Source organism: Podarcis cretensis, assembly GCF_951804945.1.
Source record: "Podarcis cretensis genome assembly, chromosome: 3".
In the NCBI taxonomy this organism is placed as follows: domain Eukaryota; kingdom Metazoa; phylum Chordata; class Lepidosauria; order Squamata; family Lacertidae; genus Podarcis; species Podarcis cretensis.
Genome location: NC_137172.1, coordinates 104,292,577 through 104,309,990, shown reverse-complemented (window position 1 = coordinate 104,309,990; position 17,414 = coordinate 104,292,577). Strand labels below are relative to the sequence as shown.

Below are 17,414 nucleotides of genomic sequence, written 5' to 3'. Positions count from 1 at the left end.
CTGCTTCTTATTGGCACAACACTGGTATCAGATGTGGATATTCACAGCCACAACTCTATAGAAGTATGGAAGGGTTTAGTAGTAATATTCTTCTATAGTATCCTTCTATAGTAACAAAACTGGTACAAAAACCCTGTGGAGGAAAGGCTAGACTAACTTTTGTGAAAGGAAATATATTGCTGGATACTTCTTGTTAAATGATGGTACAGTCGTACCTTGGTTCTCGAAAGTAACCCATTTTGAAAGTCCGTCCGACTTCCGAAATGTTTGAAAACCAAGGTGCGGCTTCCGATTGGCTGCAGGAGCTTCCTGCACTCAAGCAGAAGCCGTGTCAGACGTTTGGCTTCCAAAAAAAACATTCAGAAACCAGAACACTTACTTCCGGGTTTTTGACGTTCAGGAGCCAAAACATAGGAGTACCAAGGCGTTTGAGAACCAAGGCAGTTTAATAGTAGACTGTCACTTCACATCTATACCCCTAATTCTTATAATTTTTTGAACTTTGGTACCAGAATACTCTCTCTTTTCGTTTTTTAATAAGACACTGTATAATTGTAGGGTTCAATAAATTGTGATGGTGAGTCATCTGTCATTGCCATATGCAGGAATACAATCTAACAGATGCCTGAATAGTTTGCAATGAAAGTTGGGACTGGGGGGAGGGTAGCAAAAAACCAGTATAAGAATAGCATTGGCAGGGAAACTAATTAAAAGTTGGGTATTTCGTGCCTCTGGTGCTGTGCTGTGGAACACCTTTCCCACAGAGATTTGGCAAACATCCTCACTTTTGACTTTCAGGGATCTGTGGAAGACCTGTCTGTGCCAACAGGCCTTTATAGATGTTTAATTAGCCAGTCACTTCAATTATTATTATTATTATTATTATTTTGTATTTAATGGTGTTTTGTGTTTTATTGTTGTCCACTGCTCTGGTATTTTATGAGATGGCAATACAGAAAAACCTTTGCCAATAAATAAATAATGAATGAATAAATCAGCAAATGCAAAGAGAACTCTGGTGATTTATTTAATTTGCAAATTGAATATGGGATAGACTTAATAATAATTGATTTAAGGTAGCAAATAGCCATTGTTTGGGAATCTACCTGCAAGCTGATCTAGAATAAAAACAAGATTTCCCGGTCCTACAGAGGCCACAATTATCATTTCTTGCAACTTGGCAAACTGTTCAGAAGTGTCCATTGGAACAATCCTTTAGGAATGGCAGCTTCAGGCAATCTTGAATCCTGTTTGATGGCCCAACTTAAAAAAAGAAAAAAGAAAAGATAGTTCTGAGAAACCCAGACCCAGGCAATGCTACATTTATTTGAACCCAGAATTTATCTGTTCCTGTGAGATAAATCCTGCACCTGTTACCTAGTCCCTGTGGGAATGGGCAGACAGAGTGAGATTGCAGAAGCTTGAGGTGTGTTTGCTTTCTCTCCTCAGGTGTAATCTCTGGGGCAAAGTAAGAATGGAACAGGCCTTGCTTTCTGTACATAAATCATCAGCTATTGAAGGCAGGCATGAATGTAAGTCATGTATTCTCCTACAGAAGCCTTCACTTTGGAGAAGGAAATCCTCGCACGGGGGAATAGACACCCCTCATGTTTCTATTGAAGACATTTAACTTGATATTTTCAACATGGGGAAAAGTAGCTGAGAGTAATAGGAGCCTTTTATTCCTCTAATGCCCCAATCATTTTGTGCTATCCCCTTTTTTCATTGTGATGTCTTTAATATGCTGATTTATCTTTGTCCATGTCTCCTTGAATTGTGTTCAGCCAACTTACTACCAATTCCAGATAATCTGTATTTATACTTGGGGAACCAAATGGAGACTAATTCAGTGTTTACATTTAAAAGGCAAGAGTTGATGATATTGAAATCTAAAATAAAAACCTGTTTTGTTAAATTGTTCCAGTAAATTAACAGTAAAGCAACAAAGAAAGGTAAGCACAGAACGTTTGAATCATAGTAAGGCTTCTGTCCCCCTTCATGGATCACTGCCTTGCCGTGGCGAAGGGGCTTGAAGAACTCAGAGAAGCTATGAACTATGCCGAGCAGGGCACCCAAGATGAACAGGTCATAGTGGAGAGTTTTGACCAAACGTGATCCACCTGGAGGAGGAACCGGCAAGCCACTCCAGTATCCCTGCCAAGAAAACTCCATGGACAAAGACAACAGGCATATAAAAGTTATGACGCTGGAAGATGAGCCCCTCAGGTCGGAAGGCGTCCAACATGCTACTGGGGAAGAGCGGAGGGCAAGTACAAGTAGATCCAGAGCTGATGAAGCGGCTGGGCCAAAGCCGAAAGGACGCTCAGTTGCGGATATGCCTGGAAGCGAAAGGAAAGTCCAATGCTGTAAAGAAAAATATTGCATAGGAACCTGGAATGTAAGAACCATGAACATGGGTAAGTTGGAGGTGGTCAAAAATGAGATGGCAAGAATAAATATTGACATCCTGGGCATCAGTGAACTAAAATGGACGGGAATGGGTGAATTCAGTTCGGATGACCATCATATCTACTACTGTGGGCAAGAAACCCATAAAAGAAATGGAGTGGCCCTCATAGTCAACAAAAGAGTGGCAAAAGCTGTACTGGGATGCAATCTCAAAAATGATAGAATGATCTCGATACGAATCCAAGGCAGACCTTTTAACATCACAGTAATCCAAGTTTATGCACCAACTACTGGTGCTGAAGAAACTGAAATTGACCAATTCTATGAAGACTTACAACACCTTATAGAAGTGACACCAAAGAAGGATGTTCTTCTCATTATAGGGGATTGGAATGCTAAAGTAGGGAGTCAAGAGATAAAAGGAACAACTGGCAAGTTTGGCCTTGGAGATCAAAACGAAGCAGGGCAAAGGCTAATAGAGTTCTGTCAAGAGAACAAGCTGGTCATCACAAACACGCTTTTCCAACAACACAAGAGACGACTCTACACATGGACATCACCAGATGGGCAGCATCGAAATCAGATTGATTATATTCTCTGCAGCCAAAGATGGAGAAGCTCTATACAGTCAGCAAAAACAAGACCTGGAGCTGACTGTGGCTCAGATCATCAGCTTCTTATAGCAAAATTCAAGCTTAAACTGAAGAAAGTAGGAAAAACCACTGGGTCGGTAAGATACAATCTAAGTCAAATCCCTTATGAATACACAGTGGAAGTGAGGAACAGGTTTAAGGATTTAGATTTGGTGGACAGAGTGCCTGAAGAACTATGGATGGAGGCTCGTAACATTATACAGGAGGCAGCAACGAAAACCATCCCAATGAAAAGGAAATGCAAGAAAGCAAAGTGGCTGTCCAATGAGGCCTTACAAATAGCGGGGGAGAGAAGGCAAGCAAAATGCAAGGGAGATCGTGAAACATACAGGAAATTGAATGCAGATTTCCAAAGAATAGCAAGGAGAGACAAGAAGACCTTCTTAAACAAGCAATGCAAAGGAATAGATGAAAGCAATAGAATGGGAAGAACCAGAGATCTGTTCAAGAAAATTGGAGATATGAAAGGAACATTTCGTACAAAGATTTCCATAATAAAGGACAAAAGTGGAAAGGACCTAACAGAAGCAGAAGACATCAAGAAGAGGTGGCAAGAATACACAGAGGAATTATACCAGAAAGAAACGGATGTCTCATATACCCCAGGTAGTGTGGTTGCTGACCTTGAGCCAGACATCCTGGAGAGTGAAGTCAAATGGGCCTTAGAAAGCACTGCAAATAACAAGGCCAGTGGAAGTGATGGTATTCCAGCTGAACTATTTAAAATTTTAAAAGATGATGCTGTTAAGGTGCTACACTCAATATGCCAGCAAGTTTGGAAAACTCAGCAGTGGCCAGAAGATTGGAGAAGATCAGTCTACATCCCAATCCCAAAGAAGGGCAGTGCCAAAGAATGCTCCAACTATCGCACAATTGCACTAATTTCTCACGCTAGCAAGGTTATGCTTAAAATTCTACAAGGAAGGCTCAAGCAGTATGTGGACCGAGAACTCCCAGAAGTGCAAGCTGGATTTAGAAGAGGCAGAGGAACCAGAGACCAAATTGCAAACATGCGCTGGATTATGGAGAAAGCTAGAGAGTTCCAGAAAGACATTTACTTCTGCTTCATTGACTATGCAAAAGCCTTTGACTGTGTCGACTATGGCAAACTATGGCAAGTTCTTAAAGAAATGGGAGTGCCTGATCACCTCATCTGTCTCCTGAGAAATCTCTATGTGGGACAAGAAGCTACAGTTAGAACTGGATATGGAACAACTGACTGGTTCAAAATTGGGAAAGGAGTACGACAAGGCTGCATTTTGTCTCCCTGCTTATTTAACTTATATGCAGAATTCATCATGTGAAAGGCTGGGCTGGATGAATCCCTAGCCGGAATTAAGATTGCCGGAAGAAATATCAACAACCTCAGATATGCAGATGACACAACCTTGATGGCAGAAAGTGAGGAGGAATTAAAGAACCTTTTATTGAGGGTGAAAGAGGAGAGTGCAAAATATGGTCTGAAGCTCAACATCAAAAAAACGAAGATCATGGCTACTGGTCCCATCACCTCCTGGCAAATAGAAGGGGAAGAAATGGAGGCAGTGAGAGTTTTTACTTTCTTGGGCTCCATGATCACTGCAGATGGTGACAGCAGCCACGAAATTAAAAGACGCCTGCTTCTTGGGAGAAGGGCAATGACAGGCCTAGACAGCATCTTGAGAAGTAGAGACATCACCTTGCCAACAAAGGTCCGTATAGTTAAAGCTATGGTTTTCCCAGTAGTGATGTATGGAAGTGAGAGCTGGACCATAAAGAAGGCTGATCGCCGAAGAATTGATGCTTTTGAATTATGGTGCTGGAGGAGACTCTTGAGAGTCCCATGGACTGCAAGAAGATCAAACCTCTCCATTCTGAAGGAAATCAGCCCTGAGTGCTCACTGGAAGGACAGATTGTGAAGCTGAGGCTCCAGTACTTTGGCCACCTCATGAGAAGAGAAGACTCCCTGGAGAAGACCCTGATGTTGGGAAAGATGGAGGGCACAAGGAGAAGGGGGCGACAGAGGACGAGATGGTTGGATAGTGTTTTCGAGGTTACCAGCATGAGTCTGACCAAGCTGCGGGGGGCAGTGGAGGACAGGAGTGCCTGGCGTTCTCTGGTCCATGGGGTCACGAAGAGTCGGACACGACTAAACGACTAAACAACAACAACAACAACAACAACAAAGGCTTCTGTCAATCAAACTGGAAGCTTACCAATTTAACACATTGTTGCTTAGTATTGTTCTGAGTTGGGCAAGGAAGTAAACTGCATATGAGACCTTTCTAACCCTTGGCTCCAACAAGTGTGATATATACGGCTCACTTCCTCTGTTAAGGTGATAGCCTGGGTGATGGGCCATTAGGGGAAACAAAGGAATGGAGACAAAGGCGAAAAGCAGCAAGCAAGAAAGAGAGTCAGAGCAAAGTTTGAGCACAGTGTTTGATTTCTGTTTGAATCCAAGGCTGCAGCTATGGGAGAAACAAGACCCTTTCGAGGTGTTAATGTAGGGAAACCCTCCACCATAGGCTCAGGTTGCACATAACTGTAAATAAACCATATATCATAAAACCACCGCTGTCTCCGCTGTGCCTCATTCCCAAAGGAAGCGTGGAACCCCTGGAATCTCACACCGCTCAGAGATTAGTGTGGTGTACAACCATATTATTAGACATCTTGTTGGATTGTGAAGCGTACTGTTTTTATGCTTGGAAATGGAAGTCCTTCTAGCTGGAGAAGACTTCTGCAGTAGACCAAGTTTCTTGTGCAGCTGCTAGTGTGTGTGTAGCAGTTTCTTAGCAAGCAGTCTCAAACGTTCTGCATGACATCCCCGGCAGTACTCACTTCCCTGTTTTATAGCTGGATATCAATCACGGCATGAGAAATCAGTGACTGGTAAATGTCACCTGCTACTTCTCAAATAGTGTAAATTTTACCGTCTGTGCTATGTTTCGTCACATTAATCCCAACCTGATCAAAATGTGGGTGGAGGATGAGAGCCAAGAGTGAGCTGGTTTCTTATGGTGCATGCCTAGTTTAGTAACACAAATTAAAGAAGAGATGTTGTTCTAATTGGTATTAGTGCACGGGAAATGCTTTGGCCTCTGCATTTTATTCATGGGGCCTTTATTGTCTGAAGACAGTTCAAGCACTTGCTTCCCCCCTCCCATCCCCAGGAGCTGCCGGAGAAAGATAGAAAGAGCGTCTGCTGAGGAATTAAAGCAAATGGAAAGTAATTTCCAAATTCCAGGGGTTTTAAGTTTGATAACCTCTGCCTGCTTCCAGCAGTAAGCTTGACTTCTTTTCTGGAGTAGCAGAAAATGCCTTTGATAATACAAACATTAAACAGGATGAGAACTCATCCAAGGAACCACAGCGAGCTGCACCTTTAACGAAAACACCCTTATATAGTTTTACAAAATAAAGGCTGTTTAGGCGCTCTTGAGTCTTAATAAGAAGCCCAGTGCAGGGGATTATGTGCTATGTAAAGTGTTGATTTCAATTTCAATGGGTCTCCATTTACTGGCAGGAGTCAGCTTTTGTTATACTACAGGGTGGTGCAGATCTTTCAGCTGTCCAGGAAGGAGTAACTTCAGTTCTGAATTTTCTTCTGCCTCCTACACTGTCTTATGCACACTCAAAAGCAGATAACAGTGGTACCTTGGAAGTTGAACGGAATCTGTTCCGGAAGTCCGTTCGACTTCCAAAACATTCGGAAACCAAAGGGCAGCTTCCGATTGGCTGCAGAAAGCTCCTGCAGCCAGTCGGAAGCCCCATCAGACGTTCAGCTTACCAAAATAGTTCACAAACTGGAACAGTCACTTCTGGGTTTGCAGCGTTTGAGAGCCAAAATGTTCAGGAACTAAGCTGTTCCAAAACCAAGGTACGACTGTGCTAGAATGCATTAGACTTGACCTGTGTGTCCTTAAACTCCCAAGAAAGGGGCTTCCACAAACTCCATTGTAGAACAAACAGTGTAGTGAAAACCTAGGTAGTGTTTTGATACATCTAGCACATTTAAAACTCTAAAATCTGTTTAAAAGCCTGCTGGATATATAAATATATATATTTAAAAGTCTCCAGTAAGCAAAGGAACTTCAGCAGGATGGGGGCTTGCCCAACTGGAAGATAATTCCTCAAAACTGAGCCCACAGTACTAAGCAGATAGCTCCTTGTGAATACAAGCGATGGGGACCACTAACAGTGGCTCCTCCAAAGACCTCAGAGATCAAGCAGGTATGTAAGGCAGTCCCTTGAGGTATCCTGGATCCAAGTCATTAAGGGCCTTGCAAATTAATAAAAGAACCTTGAACCTGGAGTGGGCTTTCCAGATGCACAATGGCTGCCAAACATAATCTTCTGGTTCAAACTGTTCTGTATACATGTAGCATTAAGGTGCACCTCTCATGACAGAAAAATGTTTGCCTTAATCAATAATGGCCCCACATTAATGGTGCAATAGAAAGCTGTAAGGAGCACTGCCACCTTAGATGGCATTTCTTTCAATGGAGGCAAAATCAGTCCAAGCTGCCTGTGTGCAAAAATCAGCTATTGTGCTTTTAATTAGTACTGGTTGAGCACTTTTAGTTGAATTATGTATTTGATGAATATAATAATGTTATTGCCTATCATGTAAATTATTCAGGAAGATTATTTTTCCAGGTCTTTGAATAATGGAATTATTCACAGGGAAGGTGTTGTACATTCCACTTGTCTTGTCACTTGCCAATGAGTTTAGCACTGGAAGAATCCAATATTTTAACTGATAATATTACAAGTTTCTAGTACTCATTGAAACAAGAGGTAACCAGAAATGTTTGGATACTACCTGAGGAATGCTGAAAAACCAGAAGTAGGTTAGAAAGAAATCAATGGTCTGTGTTTTGGACTTTCAGTTCTCCATACAGCTCCATATATTTTCCATGCAAGTAGCCCTAGCTCACGTAACTCCTCTTACTAACTTGAGTGAACCTCTTTCAGCAACTTCCCTCTTTTTCTGCTGCTAATCCTTGCGTGTCGAGGTCCCCATGGCCACCTCAATAACTCACACATCACACCAAAATTTTAGTTTAAGGTTTTTGGCATAATTTTGGCCACAACTTTATTAAAATACAAACATGTGAGTGGTTGCTTAGGCATTGGTTGCGACTAGCTGCCCCCACCCTGGGAGACAGTCTGACATTCCGCACGCATGCGAAAGTCAGAAAAGGGGAATACACTTTGGGGTAGCGACGGAGCAGGGAACCTGCCCTCAGCCCACCCCAAATGCAGCCAGGAGCTCTTGCAGTGGCCCGAGCCCCCTTGACAGGGTGGACAAGCAATAGTGAGCCCCCAATTTCTTTAACGGAATCCCTTGCAGCAGCAGCATTAGAGGGGCAGGCACAGCCAATCCATGCCCCTCAACAAACCAAACCATAAACCAATGCCTAACCGCAACCTTACAAGTTGTGATGATTTGCTACGCAGTAGGCAAAAAACCAACTGTCCCAGCTAATCTGCCAGATGTACAAAATTCCTACCAGGCCCCTGCCTCAAGAGCAGACGACCCCATGACAGGCATAGCAAGGTCAAGGCGAACAACCCTAATTCTAGGAAGGGGGGGGGACGGGCAATCCGATGCACGGGCAAAAAGAGGAAGCCCTAGCCTCGTGCAAAGAATTTTAGTATTTCTGGCTGTCAATCAACAAATGGCAACATTAACTTCCTCACAACAACAAGGGAAGCCCAATCAGATCAGTGGCCAACGATCAATTAGCCCACCCCACAAATTTGGAGTGTCCTGGCGGCCCCCACCACAACATGTGCTCTCCATGAAGGAGAACACGCTTTGCAAAACAAAACACTAAATTCTCATAAAGCCATATTTTTGGAAGCAGGATAACTTGCCGAGTTAGTAGATATATGCAGATTTACTTAATTAGCATAAATCTGGGCATAGAATGTTAGTTTCCTGAGTACACAGAGTGCTGTTCAGAGGTGTTTTTTTTCCAAATGTGTTGTAGAATAAATAATTTTATTCTCTTCCCAGCCAGATTCGTTCTTATTTTAAAGCATGGTGCAGGTTTTTTCTTCTTCTGAAGGGCACCAAGTTGGATCATTTAGATGACAGAGGAATTTGAAGGAAATGTTACTGTTTTAAAAATGCAAAAATACAATTTGTCTGCACCACCACCCCTTCGCTCATTTAGTGCTTTGTTGTTGTGTCTGAAGTGTCCAGGAACTAGACCAATTGATATTGTGGAGCTTGCCTGTAGGTGTATTATCAGGTTAAATGGATCTGTTTTGTAGTTAAAGCGCACGCCTTTCTTTGGGGAGTTAATAACATTGCCAGCAAAATGTGTGAAGAATTGTACGGCAAGTAATGGAAAGGAAATGAAATTAAATTTCTGGTGACATAGAAATATGGTGGAAGACGTTGTGGCCTGTGACACGATGGACCTTTATATATTGGTTTGGGGGCAGGTGCCAAAAAAAGAAGAAAAAAGCCCAACTTTGGATTGGAACTTGGTCCTTCCTTTTACTTATGGTACAAGTCTTTCTAATATATGCTTCAGAATTCCTTCTTGTACGTTTGGATCAAATTCATTCAAATCAGCAGCTGAAAGAAAAACAAATTCGTGGATTCTTTTCTTTTAAAAGGGGAAATGAGACTCATGCCATTACAAATTTATTTTCCTATATTAATCTGCCAGTTAGTAGAATTAAAGCGTAATTTAAAGGTTTAGAGGTTCTTTGCGAAGTATGAAATAAGCCAGAGGCACAGCGGCGGCTTGAAGACTTGAATGATTGCCAGTCCACCTGGGCTTCAGCCCATTAGGGTCATCAGTCTCGCCAAAATGAAGCGGGTGTTGATGTTAAACATTTGTCCAAGGACATTTTTTTTTACAAAAAACCCTGGTGTACTGGAATTCCTTCTAATCTGTTCTATTTCTTGCCTTGGGAAGGGGGGGGGGGTGATGTGTGCTTACTGTTGCTGACTTCCTTGCTTGGCTTTTTTTCTCGGGGAAAAAACTACTTTGGCAAGCCGACTAACTCAGCGGTATCTTCCCTTTATTAGTCTGGAAGATCTTTCAATGGTAGACTTAATTTAAGGCAAGCTAAATCACATCTAGACAAATATATCTGTTATGGAAATGCATTTAATGAATTCCTCGGGCACTAAATAACTGCTTTGATGTAGCATACTAATATAAAAAGCAGTATTTGTATAACTCAGAGTAATAGCAATAATAAAATTAAAAATGAAGCCATGGATAGAAATTTGCATGTACATTCTGGCAAACATGATTACTCTTATTGCAGATGTGACTATGAGAGCAGGAACAATAAACATGCAAGTCCCTGAAAAAAAAGGTGCAATTTTCCAACCTGAGCCGAAAGCATCATGAAAGAATCATTTCCACCCAAAGGCAGCAGAGTAATTTTAACGTCAACCCTTTCTGTCTGCTTTATTTAATGCTGTACAGTTCTGTTTTGCAGAGGATCTTTGCTGTTAGAATGAACGTTGAAATATTGTGATAATGGTGAATTCAAAAATTAAAAACAATTAAGAGCAAATAATAAAAGCTTCTGATGAATGTTAGGTTACAGTCGTACGCCTGGTGTTAAGCATTTTGCACAAAGACCTACAAATGCATTTAGTTGGAAATTAGTATTGCGGGTAGTTATAGAATTGTGTAGGTGTGTTTCTGAAGTCGAGGAAGTGTGTTAAGTGCCTCAGATTAAATGTTTGGCCTTGCACTCAGTTATGCATGCTTACAACATTGATCAGCTTTAAGTGTGTTTATTAGTTAATGTTCCAAGAAAGTCAGCAGAATTTGTTATGAATAACGGGCGGGTGGCGCTGTGGGTTAAACCACAGAGCCTAGGACTTGCCGATGAGAAGGTCGGCGGTTCGAATCCCCGTGATGGGGTGAGCTCCTGTTGCTCGGTCCCTGCTCCTGCCAACCTAGCAGTTCAAAAGCACCTCAAAGTGCAAGTAGATAAATAGGTACCACTCCGGTGGGAAGGTAAACGGCGTTTCCGTGCGCTGCTCTGGTTTGCCAGAAGCGGCTTAGTCATGCTGGCCACATGACCCGGAAGCTGTACGCCGGCTCCCTCAGCCAATAAAGCGAGATGAGAGCCGCAACCCCAGAGTCGGCCACGACTGGGCCTAATGGTCAGGGGTCCCTTTACCTTTACCTTTATAATGAAATACTGAAGTGTTCAGTACAGCTGTTCAGCCACTGCTTCCTCTGATTTTCCATACCCACCCACTACCACTACCCAGTTAGGGCAACCCAGCCAGGTGGGTGAGGTATAAACAATAATAAAAAAAAAAATTATTAGTTAACATTCCATACTTTAAGTCCAATTGCTTTAGGGTCTCCTCCTCCCCTTGCATCCTGATTTATTTATATTTATTTAAAAGATTTATATCCCACTTTTTGCTGCATCTGCATCTCAAACATTCTTACATTTAAAAAAAACAAATAAATACCGTATACAGAATTTAAAGCATAAATTAAAAACCAGTAATGAAAACAGCAGCCATGAAATTAAAAGACGCCTGCTTCTTGGGAGAAGGGCAATGACAGGCCTAGACAGCATCTTGAGAAGTAGAGACATCACCTTGCCAACAAAGGTCCGTATAGTTAAAGCTATGGTTTTCCCAGTAGTGATGTATGGAAGTGAGAGCTGGACCATCAAGAAGGCTGATCGCCGAAGAATTGATGCTTTTGAATTATGGTGCTGGAGGAGACTCTTGAGAGTCCCATGGACTGCAAGAAGATCAAACCTCTCCATTCTGAAGGAAATCAGCCCTGAGTGCTCACTGGAAGGACAGATTGTGAAGCTGAGGCTCCAGTACTTTGGCCACCTCATGAGAAGAGAAGACTCCCTGGAGAAGACCCTGATGTTGGGAAAGATGGAGGGCACAAGGAGAAGGGGGCGACAGAGGACGAGATGGTTGGATAGTGTTTTCGAGGTTACCAGCATGAGTCTGACCAAGCTGCGGGGGGCAGTGGAGGACAGGAGTGCCTGGCGTTCTCTGGTCCATGGGGTCACGAAGAGTCGGACACGACTAAAGGACTAAACAACAACAACAAAATGAAAACATCAGGACAGCATTCTTAGGAACTTAGGATGATCCAGCTCAGTTCATTCTACACCAAATCACAGTGGCTTTATAGGTTTTCAGGTGGTGAATTTTTCTACCTGTTACTGGAAGCACCAGGAATTGAACCTGGGACTCAGTGCATGCATAGAAAAAGATCTGCTTTATCATGCGAAGCAGATGTTCTACTATGCTATGGCTCTTTTCCTAAAAGATCATTCATTTTGCAATACAGCCATTTTAACCAGGCACCTGAAACTTGGTGCTTGCCCGATTTGCAAGCTTGCCCGATTTGCAGCTCCCCCAAGTCTGCTGATATCCCTCTCTTACGCATGGGTTGGTGCTATACTGGGAACATAAGCAAAGGTGCTCAACAGAATGAACGATGGAAATCAAGAGAATTGTAAGGACTTTCGTGATTTCTGAGCATAAACTGAAGTTACGATGCATACATAAAGCCCAAAATGAAATGGATCACTGAGGAAATTGCATATCAGTTATTCCACATGAAAACAATTCCCAGCTCGTAAATACCTTAGTATAATAGGGGGAAAGTACTTTATATTTCTATTCTATTCTATTCTATTCTATTCTATTCTATTCTATTCTATTCTATTCTATTCTATTCTATTCTATTCTATTCTATTCCGCCCTTCATCCAAGGATCACAGGGTGGTTTGCAATATAAAAACACAAAATGCATAGCATAGTAACAAACAAAAACAATCCCCACTTTATAACCTGTCTCCTTAAGAGATTTATCTTCTCTGCAATAGGAGTGTTTAAATATGCTTTTCTATGAGATGCCCCTATGGTCCGAGACAGTATATTCCCAGAAAGGTTACACCATGTGATGCTATGGCGTATGTAATTGGCTTTAGACTCAATCTCAGTTCACATAAAGCATTTGAATGGAAACATATCCATCATATTTATTAATCAATAACTGAATGTTTATAGCTGCCCCATACCACAAGTTGTTGTATCATTGCCACAATAGTCTGCTGCTGTTCCTCCAGTGAGCTCAGGGCATCATACACAAAACATAAGTTTTGAGGTAAAAGGAGGCTGAGAGATGGTGACAGGAGGGAGTCCGCATCATGGCTGGCAAAATTTGAACCCAAATCCCCAGAGCCCTAGTCCAACATTCCAGCCACAGCGCCACATGTGATCAGAGAGGGGGAGGGTTCATTGCAACAGAACGCCTACAAATGTTCCTTAATAGTTGGTGGGGAAATTGTCAATCACATTTCTCGTTTTGTGCCCACCTCCTTTAAGCCAGAGGAAGGGGGCAAGCAAGGCATGTACAAGTACTTGTGGGGAGAGACTACAGTTTTGAGTCATACACAGCTGGAGAGACAAGGAAAGAGCAGGTTCTGGGAAGTACCTTTTTGGGGGGAGAGGTGTCGATTTCTCTCTGGAAATCAAATGGGGGGCAGTGCATTTGTCTGCTCAGCTATCACTCAATCTGTATATTTAGTTGATTGTGGCTGACTACTGCTGTATTGTTGCCTTGCATTTTGGGTGTTTTCTATCTCCTAGCAGCCAATTTCTGTTATTAAATTAGTAGTATTACCGGTCAGACACACAGTAAAGCAATTTACAGATCGGAAGCATGTCCTAACCAACTTAAGAATGCATAGTAGCAAATATTTTACCTTGTAGTATCAAATTCTTACTACTGCCCAAATTGCCTGTCGTTGGAAAATTACAGGTCTGTCACCTGTGTGTTGTTGGAGCCAGCTGATTTCGCTAGTCAGGGGCCTTGGGAAAGTAGAAACTTTGCACGCACAGTTGTTTCCTTTTTGAAGTCTTTAGACAGGTTGTCATCAAAGCATGCGTCCTTTTAAACTAATTTAGTTACCGTTGAAGATGGAAGCCATTCTTGTTTGTTTGCATGAACCCTGAGGACACACGTATCTTAATATATGCACACACGAAACAACCCACCTGTCTTTGTAGGTGTTTTTGCTTCCATTTTGATACTGTTTGCTAAAAATAAAAACATAGAAACAAACTTTTCAGCACTTCTAGGCTGTGTGAGAATGTTGCTTCACAACTCCGAAGTAATTGAGTGCTACTTCATCAGTGACATTTCTTGCTGAATAAAGGTTTGTGGTTTGGGGAGCTAGTTCAGTTCTGCTTAGCTTGCGAGAGCAGTTAAATTGCCTCGTCAGGTGCAGTGCTCCATCTTGCATGTAATAATGTAGCTTAATTCCTACACTCTTGGTTTAACAGGACCAAATATGTGTACACCCCAGTCTCCAAGCAGCAAGAGATTCCTGGATTCCAGGTGTGTACACCAGGTGAATATACTTGGAATGAAGGTCAATGGAGACTGTTGTGTCTTTATGATATATGTTTATATTTACACATATATACAACCTGAGCACGGGGACACGGGTGGCGCTGTGGTCTAAACCACAGAGCCTAGGGCTTGCCGATCAGAAGGTTGGCAGTTCGAATCCCCGCGACGGGGTGAGCTCCCGTTGTTTGGTCCCAGCTCCTGCCTACCTAGCAGTTCGAAAGCACATCAAAGTGCAAGTAGATAAGTAGGTACCGCTCCGGAGGGAAGGTAAACGGCATTTCCGTGCGCTGCTCTGGTTTGCGTGCTAAGGTCCCCCAAAACACCCCTACCCCAATAAGTCACACATCACTCATAAATTTTTGTTTAAGGTTTTTGGCATAATTTTGGCCACAACTTTATTAAACATACAAATTGTGAGTGGTTACTTAGGCATTGGTTATGACTATCTGTCCCCCCCGCCTTGGGGGACAGCACTGACTCCCGGATTCCAGCAAAAGCCAGTGTGGAGGAACAAGATCAGGGATAACTGGAGCTGCGGCACAGACCCTCAGCTTCTCCCCGCATGCTCCCAGGGGCTTACGCGGCCCAAACCCGATTCCAGGGGTTTGGACAAAAGGATGGTAAGCCCCTGAATTCCTTTAACGGAATTCCCGTGCAGCAGCAGCATTGGAGGCGCAGGCACAGCCAATCCATACCCCTCCACCAACCAATTTAAACCAATGCCTAATCACCAACCTTACAAGTTGTGACGATTTGCTACGCAGTAGGCAAAAACCAAATGGCACACACTAATCAGCCAAATGGAAAAATTCCTACCAGGCCTCTGCACCAAGGCGGACGACCCCATGACAGGCATAGCAAGGTCAAAGCACAAGCCCAAACAAGGGAGGGAGGGCGGGTGATCCGGTGCCCACAGCAAAAGAGAAAGCAGCTTGCTGTGAACCTTGTTTAAATAACCTCTGTTCCCACCCCCAAATTGGCAACATCAAATTTACCCCAGCAACACCAACCACCAATCCAAGGCAGGCCCCTTCAATCTATCCTGCCTGGCAACTACGGGGTGCTTTGCCTGGCCCCATCCGCAACACATGCTCTCCTTTAGAGAGAACACGCTATGCCAGAAGCAGCTTAGTCATGCTGGCCACATGACCTGGAAGATGTCTACGGACAAATGCCTGCTCCCTCGGCCTATAGAGCGAGATGAGCGTGCAACCCCAGAGACGCCGTGACTGGACCTTACAGTCAGGGGTACCTTTACCTTTTAACAACCTGAGCTCAGGAAGGAAGGGGTCAGAGCATTAGCACCCCAACATATCTTGCTTCCCAATTAGGTTTCTATAGAAGCCCCCACCCCAAACCATAGCTTTGGGATTCAGCCCATGGAGTAAAGTCAAAACCCTCTGCCTGAATTCACTCACAAAAGTAGCCTCCCGTGGCCTATTTCTCTCTTTCCTAAGATGATGTAGCATCCAGCTAGGTGAATGGCGGACAGCACCTCCACTTAGTTGTTGCTATGGCAACATGCCCCACTCTTTCAGTCATGCAGAAATATGGTGCTTAGCTAAGCGCTGTGGCCATTAGCATAACAGAAACTGGTCTGACTGGTTTGGCAATGGCTTCTACTAGATTCCAAACCTCACAGATACTGAATCAGTGGCCTGGAAGAGACTCATGGATATCGTGCAGACTGACCCCACCCCCCGCTCTAAAAGCCTTGTATCACTATATATTCTTAAAATTCTTTCTTTGCATAATACTCTTTTTTTTTCAAAACTTAGCTGCTTGTGAAATGCTTTATACAATTGTGTTCCTACCAATAACTGGAGCTCATAAGCACTTCTATAATATAGATATTTTCTTTTGAATCTTACATATAATTAGAGAATCTAGATGAATTTGTATTTTTGACGTTGTATGTCATGTCCTTGACATACTTACTGCTCTTGGAATAATTCATGCGAAATGTATCTCAACTGTATGAATCAGTAAACACATTTTGTCTAATTCTAAGCCCATTCACGCTTTGTAGGTAGGGTGTCGTTAAACTATATCTGATTAACTTCCTAGAAAATGTCATATTAAGGAAAGGGGTTTAAAGGGGTGGGGAGGAATGAAAAATGAAACAGATGAAAGAATGGAGAGAAAGTAATACTGGTGAGAATGGAGGAAAGACTAGAGAGGGAAAATAACAAAATGTTATGATGGTGTTAACAAAGAGCAGTGTGCTTAGTCATAAGAGGATTCACGTGGTTTATAGCTGAAATTGGTGAAGTAAATTGATATGTGGAAGCATGCCATACTTACACATAAGAAAAATGGTTATAAACCAAACTATTCACAAAACTCACAAAATAACCTAAATTGTTTTGCTTGTTTCAATAATCAGACATGTTTATGGAACATTCATCCTTCCTAATTAACATCTCAAATTAACAAGTGAGATGCTGATTTATAACATGCAGGTATCTCTACTATCCTGTTGAATACCTTTATAAGATGCAATATATATGGCACCACATCTGGAAATGGTTATTCAGTAGATGAAATAACAAAATCAAGAAACTGAATCACCAAGACTGAAAGCTATTCCTTGGACCTTTGCACTCAGTAATAGTTTGACCATATAAGATTATTTGCTCTTAAGCAATTTTGCTGCTTTTAGTCTGTCACGTGAAAGACCTGGGCCAGACATCTTGAAATGGAAGCAGTTCTTAATGTGCTATTTTATTTTTTTAATGGATATTGTGCTCTTTTATGCACTCATTGTTGCTGAGAGAGGAGTACTTTGCCTTGTAAAATATCACAGATTGTTTCTATTGTCAATGAAAATTACAGACTGATCTTCAACTGAAAATGAAGGTTTGTCTTCCTTGCAAAACTGGACACAAGTTATTTCATACCTGCCAGTGGGTGGATTTGCTCTGTAGCACCTTTCACTCATTAGTTGTGCAGCTGGGAACAAACACCTGA

General features: G+C 42.4%; 1 protein-coding gene and 2 long non-coding RNA genes across 3 annotated transcripts in view; 1 reads left to right on the top strand and 2 right to left on the bottom strand.

Moving 5' to 3' along the window:
• KLHL29 (kelch like family member 29) overlaps positions 1–17,414 on the top strand; it is a 428,500-nt gene that overhangs the window by 213,772 nt on the left and 197,314 nt on the right. The gene's annotated exons all lie outside the window — the stretch shown is intronic.
• The window catches only part of LOC307212786, a 148,089-nt gene that overhangs the window by 81,535 nt on the left and 49,140 nt on the right, over positions 1–17,414 (bottom strand). The window lies entirely within an intron of this gene.
• Positions 1,067–16,139, bottom strand: LOC307212750. The gene is made up of 3 exons (XR_013837171.1): positions 15,863–16,139; positions 13,795–14,128; positions 1,067–1,263 (listed from the first exon to the last, which is right to left on the bottom strand). It is a non-coding gene; the product is annotated as an uncharacterized lncRNA (long non-coding RNA).